The sequence below is a fragment of the Passer domesticus genome, unplaced genomic scaffold (genome assembly GCF_036417665.1).
Source record: "Passer domesticus isolate bPasDom1 unplaced genomic scaffold, bPasDom1.hap1 HAP1_SCAFFOLD_37, whole genome shotgun sequence".
In the NCBI taxonomy this organism is placed as follows: Eukaryota; Metazoa; Chordata; class Aves; order Passeriformes; family Passeridae; genus Passer; species Passer domesticus.
Window position 1 is genome coordinate 3,041,039 of NW_026990149.1, and position 6,625 is coordinate 3,047,663.

Here is a 6,625-nt window from a genome sequence, read left to right on the forward strand (position 1 = left end):
AGGGGCTCCAGCCCAGCTGCTTCACCTGCCGTGACCGCTCCACAGAGCTCTGCCTCTGGGAGAAAGTCGACGCTGGACAAGCATGGAGCTTTCATCTGCTGCTGGAGCTGCTCCGTGACAGCTCTTGTTCTTCCTGAGGGAGAACCCAGCACCACCTTGTAACGCGTGTCCTGGGGGGATTTTCCTCCGGCATTCTGGGTCTTTGTCCCAGCAGGGGGACGGTGAGGTCTGGCAGTTTGATATCTAGAACTCACTGGCCTTTTTGCTTGCTTTTCAGCTATTCCGCTTCTTAATAAACTGTTGCAATTTTTTTCCACTTTCATCTATTAGTATTCATTTCCTGTTACTGGAAGGGGATTGTTGGAACACTTTAGAGGAGACGACTCATTGCAGAGTGTCCTGTATTAAGTTCTCCCAAACTTGTGTGAGACACATGGCTTCACACAGGAGCAGCCCCAAGGCTGCTGAGGGGAAGGCACAGAGGAAGACCAACCCAGTATTTCTGAGGAAATTCCTTGACACCAAACCAACCTGAGTTGTCCAACAGCTGACCTGACATTTTGAGACATGGGCCAAAGGGGAAACCTTGCAGTGTGTTTGGTCCAGGCCGGGTCATGCTCAAGGCAAAGGTGTGTCAGTGCACTTGGCTCCTTCTCTCCTCATTGTGTCCAGCACACACAGGAGCCCAGAGCTCCTGCAGAAACCATCACAGCACTCAGTGGGAGCAACTTGTGTCCAGTGCTCACACAGAGCTGTGTCCAACACTGCACCTCATTGGAATGAGGAACTGTTCCAGCTCTTTTAGGAGCTAAGGAGGTTTGGCCTTCAGATCAGCTCCTTCCCAGCTCTTGATTTGCTGCCCTGGCTGAGCTGCTGCTTGTGGCAACACTTGTTGCACAGCTGACAGCCCTGTTCTGCTGGCCAGCAGCCACTGCAGGAGATTGTGCTAGTGACATCGAACCTTTCAGATCTTCCTCAGGACAGCTCAGGGCAGAACTTGTCAAAAGAGCATTGCCTGGGCCATGCCTTTCACATTAAATCTCTCCTCTGTGCTTGGTGCCACACACAGTAAATATCTGAAGAAGCACGTTTTCAACTTCAGAAATTTCTTAAATCAATCAGTTAAACTGTAACAGAACACAATTTGGGATGTGTAATCTCACTTTAATTCATTGTGCAGAAAGCTTCAGAGAGCTGTGTGTCTAACCTAAATGACCTTGCCACCAAGAACTCAGAAAAGTGGGGGAGATGGAATCAGTAGCACAAGGATCTGCATTGTGATTCGCCCACAGGCCTGAGGACACGGCCCACTTCCACTGGGCCATGGCTTTATACCCTACATCAAAACCTTGTGCTTCAGATTGTGGTGGCGAATGGCCCCGGCCTTGTCCGGCCACACGGTGACCTGAGAAACGCTTGTCAGGCCTGGGCCTTGCTGAACAGCCCCTGGGCCCAGCTCCTCTTGAGCTTCCCAGAGACACCGAGCGCTGCCAGGCACTTGTGCTGTCTGACGAGCTCCTGGGGTGTCCTGTGAACTGCCTTGGAAACCGCTTTTCCTGCCTCAATGGCATGACATCCTCCTTCTCCCACTCTCAGAGCCAGGCTGCTGACCCATGGTGCGGCCACGATGAAGCGTTGATGGCTGAGGCCCCTCGCCTGTGGCCCATGAACAGCGCTCCCAAAGGAGGCCCCTGGGGCTCTCCTGGAGCCCAGAGGTGCCAGCAGCAACCTCCCTCTGAGTGGGGCCTCGCAGAGCCAGTGCGCTCTCAAGCTTGCTGCACTGGCAGCATGACTGAGCAGCCATGGATCCTGGGCCAAGAGCCCCACTCCTGGAGGCTCCAGTTTAACCACTGCTCAGCTCCAGTGCTGTTAAGCTTTTAGGCCGCATTCCTTTGGATCCTTGTCCTATCTGTCCCTTTCTCAAATGCACCTAAACACACACACACACACACATAATTCTCAGAATGTTTCTCATTTGATTGACTGAATTTTGTTTCTTGCTTTTTTTCCCCATGTTGTTCCTTAACCAAGCAGTAAGTAATAATGTGAATGTTGCCAATGAATTTTCTTGAGCTGTTGCTTAATATTCAATCTGGTTTTTACTGAACCTTGCCTGGGAATTTTTAAGCAATCTCAGACACTTGTTCGTAACAAGCCTTGGGAGCATGATGTGCAGGATTGACACTGGAAAGCAAGAGAGTCATTCAAGAGGGATGAGTTTAACTGTCCCTTTTATTACGCTTCTATTTATTTCACTCTAATAAGCCAAGCCAAACTTTTCTTGGAGGCAGAATGTGTGTGGGAGGCACTACAATATTATCCCATAGCTCTGGGCTGAATGGCACCCAGACTTGGGCTGCACAAGCTGGGGAAAAAATGTTCCTGCCCTTGAACTTCCTTCCTATCCTCTCAACAACTGATAACAAAATTATAAATCAATAAACTATAATTACAATGAAATCAATTATAATAAAAATGAAATATTTTTCCTTACCATACTCCAATGATTCCAGCCAAAACAACAATAACTATTACTATAACATTACCAAGAAACATAAACAAATTATATACTACGAAATACCTCCTGAAAATTTTAATGCCATAACTAATATACCTTAGATTAAAAATATCTAAAAAAACTGTCATACAGTCTAACACACCTTAGTAAAACAATTCATATTAGAAACATACTAAACACAAAACCAAGCACCACTAGAATTTCTCATACATTTTAACCAAATAATTAAACTTTAATAACACCCTTAAGTATTTTAAAACAATTCAAATTATTTTTCAAAATTTAATTGTGGGTGAGTGGTTTTATTTGGATATTGGTTTTTGGATTGTTTGGGTTAGATGATTTTAAAAATGGGATTTCATAGCAAATTAATCAGCTGAGAAGGCGGCACTCTGCAAACAGAACTGACTGAAAATGAATGGGACAGAAATCAGTAACTCTGAAAGTTTTATTTGCTGTCAAATACATCCCACCCAGCCAGCCCCACACAAACCCCATCCCACCACTCCCAATTGGGATCCCACTTCTCCCAATCCCCTTCCAACCCCATCTCATCCTGCTGGCTTTGGAATTGAGTGAGTTTGGCCCAGGACTGAGTTTTTTTGAGGAGGGAACAAGCAATTTGAGGAGGGATTGAGCCTTTATGGGTTAAAATTCAGTTGTTTTCAGTGGGATTTGAGTGGTTTTGAGGTGACAGATCCATCCCTCATGCCTTCTGGAGGGCAAAGAGAAGAAGAACAGAAAAAAAATTAAAGCCAAAGGAAGAAGGAGAATCAGGCAGGTGTGTTCCCATCATGGATCACAGGGAATGTGGGTCACCAGGGCTGTGCCCAGCGTGGCTCCTGCAGTGGGGGATGGAGCTGGAGCAGCGCACGAAGCTCTTCCCGCACTCAGCGCACTCGCAGGGCTTCCCTCACCGGTGCCTCCATTGGTGTTGGGTCAAGTGAGAGCTCCTGGAGAAGCTCTTCCCACACTGGGGACACTCGTAGGGTCTCTCCCCAGTGTGGATGCGCCGGTGGGTGACGAGGGTGGAGTTGTGCCTGAATCCCTTCCCGCAGTCGGGGCAGCAGAAGGGCCTCTCCTCTGTGTGACTCTGATAGTGCTGGAAAAGATGGGAGAGGGTCCGAAACCCCTTCCCACACTCGGAACACTCATAGGGCCTCTCTCCAGAGTGGATCTTTTGGTGGACAATCAGGCTGGTGCGATGTCCGAATCTCTTCCCACATTCCCCACACTCGTGGGGCCGTTCCCCAGTGTGGGTCTTCTGGTGGCTGATCAGGTGGGAGCTCTGCCTGAAGCTCTTCCCACATTCCTCACACTCGTGGGGCCTCTCCCCAGTGTGGATGCGCCGGTGCACAACAAGATGTGAGCTGTGCCTGAAGCCCTGCCCGCAGTCGGGGCAGCAGAAGGGCCTCTCCTCTGTGTGCGTGCGCTGGTGCTTGAGGAGATTTGAGCTGCTCGGAAACCTCTTTCTGCACTGATCACACTCATAGGGCCGTTCCCCAGTGTGGGTCCTGTGGTGGATGATCAGTTTGGAGTTTGACGTGAAGCTCTTCCCACACTCCAAGCACGTGAGGGGCTTCTCCCCATCAGGAACCTCCTCGTGGACCACCAGCTCCAACCTCTGGCTCCATCTCCGGCCGCCTTCCCGGCCCAGGCTGGCTCTTTCCCCCTCAGATCCCCGCCATCTGCGTTTGAAGCCCCTCCTCGTGCGGCATCTCCGGGGCTTTTCCTCCCCGTTGGGCTCCTGCGCCGTGGAGCCGCTCAAAACGGCCTCTGCCACGAGGTTCTGCTGTGCTGGGCTGGGAGATGCAGCAGGAGAGAGAGGCAAAGGGGCACTGACTTCCTCCTCACCTGACTCCATGTCCAGGGACATCTTCCTCTTCCTCACTGCCTCACAAGAAGTGACAACGGAAAATCCTGGTTTGGGGAAACCAAGGGATGAGCACGTTGAGTTTGAAGGTCTTTCTGCCCAAGTCCATCTCTACAAGTCACCAGCGACCTAGGCTCCAGAAAAACCTCCCAAACACCAAGATTCAGTGCTGAAAAACCCTCCCCAGGAGTTCCCCACCCCTGCTCCCTCCCCTCTGCTCTTTGGGAGTTTCCTCTGTCCCAGCTGCTGGGGTCACGCTTGCATTGGGGGTCCCCCTTCTCCTCGGTGCCCACCCTCCCCAGCCTGCTGGCAGTCCCAGCAATCCCAAAAGCTGCCCCCTCTTCGCTCCCCATTCAGGGCTGCCAGGGCTTTTTGGGCTCCCTTTTGGGCTCCCTTCTCCCCTCATGCTCTGCTCTGGGCTGCAGGGGCTCCAAGGAGTCCCCCCTGCCCCTCTCCAGCCTCTGCAGGCTCCCGCCAATGGCGGCGCTCCCCCCTCTCTGGGCTCCCCACTTTGGGCTCCTGGGGGACACAGGGCTCTGCTCCTCCAGGCTGCCTCTGCCGCCAGCCGCCACCGCCACCCCCCGATGTCCCCCCAAGGGGCCTTTTCCGCTCAGCCTTGCACTTCTTCATTCTCCAAACATCCCCCCAAAAAAATCCCAGCCCAGGGACCCCCCGGGATATCTGGGCCGAGCTCCCCCTCCCCGCTCACCTGCGCCATGGGGGCGATGATCCCACAGGTGGGGGCTGCGAATGCACGGAGGGCTCGACCGCGTGCTTCCTGCTGCTCAGCCTTGATCTGCCTCTGTCCCTCCTCTTCCTCTTCCTGCCCCTTCTCCTATTCCATCCCCCGCCTCCTCCTAATCCTTCTCCTCCCTAACCACACCTCCTTCTGCTTCTGTGGCTGCTCTCTCTCCGCCTTTCCCCTCCTCTTCCATCTCCCCTCCCACCCTCCTCCTCCTCCTTCATCCCTCCCCTTCCCTCCCTCCTCCTCCTCCCGCAGCAGCAGCGACCCCCTCGCTGCCCCGTTCCCGGAGCCCTCGCAGCCCGCGGCAGGAGCGGGGCTGGAGCCGGCACAGCTCGGCACGGGCAGCGCGGGGCTCTCGGCTGCTCCCGGCCGCTGCGGAGAAGGGGGGAAGCCGGCCCGGGCAAAAGGAGAGGCAAACTGCGACAACTGGGGGCCCCACATCCAAACTGGGCCCTGCTGGGGAGCCTGCCTGGGCACTGCCAGCCCTTGGGGCTCCTCTCGGCACAGCCGGGAGGGGGGAACGCACAGAGGGCTGCGGGATCCCAGCGCTGGCAGCACTGCCAGGGACTGGGCTCTGCTGGCATCATACTGGGAGTGACTGGGACTGCACTGGGTTTGTTCTGGGATCATACTGGAATCATACTGGGACTGTACTGATATCATTCTGGGATCATACTGGGAGTGAGCAGGAGCCTGCAGAGGCAATTGAGACCATGGTAGGGGCAAATGGGATCTACTGGGAGTGACTGGCATTATGCTGAGGGTGACTGGGAGCAGCTGGGAGCAACTGGGATCATGACAGGAGCAACTGGGAGTGGCTGGCTGTGTGCTGGGAGGGATTGGAAACAACTGGGCTTCTACTGAGATCAAGTGGGATCATGCTGGAGGTGACTGGGATCATCCTGGCAGTGAGTGCCACTGCACTGAGGCTGACTGGGAGTGCTTGGCAGCAAATGGGATCATACTGGGGAATAATGGGAGGGACTGGGAACCTGCTGGAGGGACCTGGGATACACTGGGAGATACTGGGAGTGACTGGAACCAAAGGGAGGGTGAAATGAAAGCAACTGGAACCATGTGGAGCACAACTGGTTCATACTGGCAGGGACTGGGAGCACACTGGGCTCATCTTTGGATCATACTGGGAGGGACTGGACTGATACTGGGAATATCTGAGAGTGACTGGGAACACACCCTGCACATCATCCCCCATACTGGGCCTGACTGGGAGCAACTGGGATTATACTGGGACCACACTGGGAGGGCTGGCATGTGACTGGGATCCAACTGGAGCTTACTGGGATCATATTGGGGTTGAAAGGGAGTGACTGGGATCACACTTTGGCCTACTGGGAGCACCTGAGAGAAACTGGGATCATGCTGCAAGCAAACTGGAGGAACTGGGCAGGACTGGATGCATGCTGGAGGCACCTGGGATATTCTGGGCATGACTGGGGGATCACACTGGGAGAACTGACACCTTCCTGGG

At 53.7% G+C, this 6,625-nt stretch overlaps 1 pseudogene; it reads right to left on the minus strand.

Moving 5' to 3' along the window:
• Nucleotides 1-3,088: 3,088 nt before the first annotated feature.
• The window catches only part of LOC135292576 (zinc finger protein 850-like), a 159,458-nt pseudogene continuing 155,921 nt past the window's right edge, over nucleotides 3,089-6,625 (minus strand).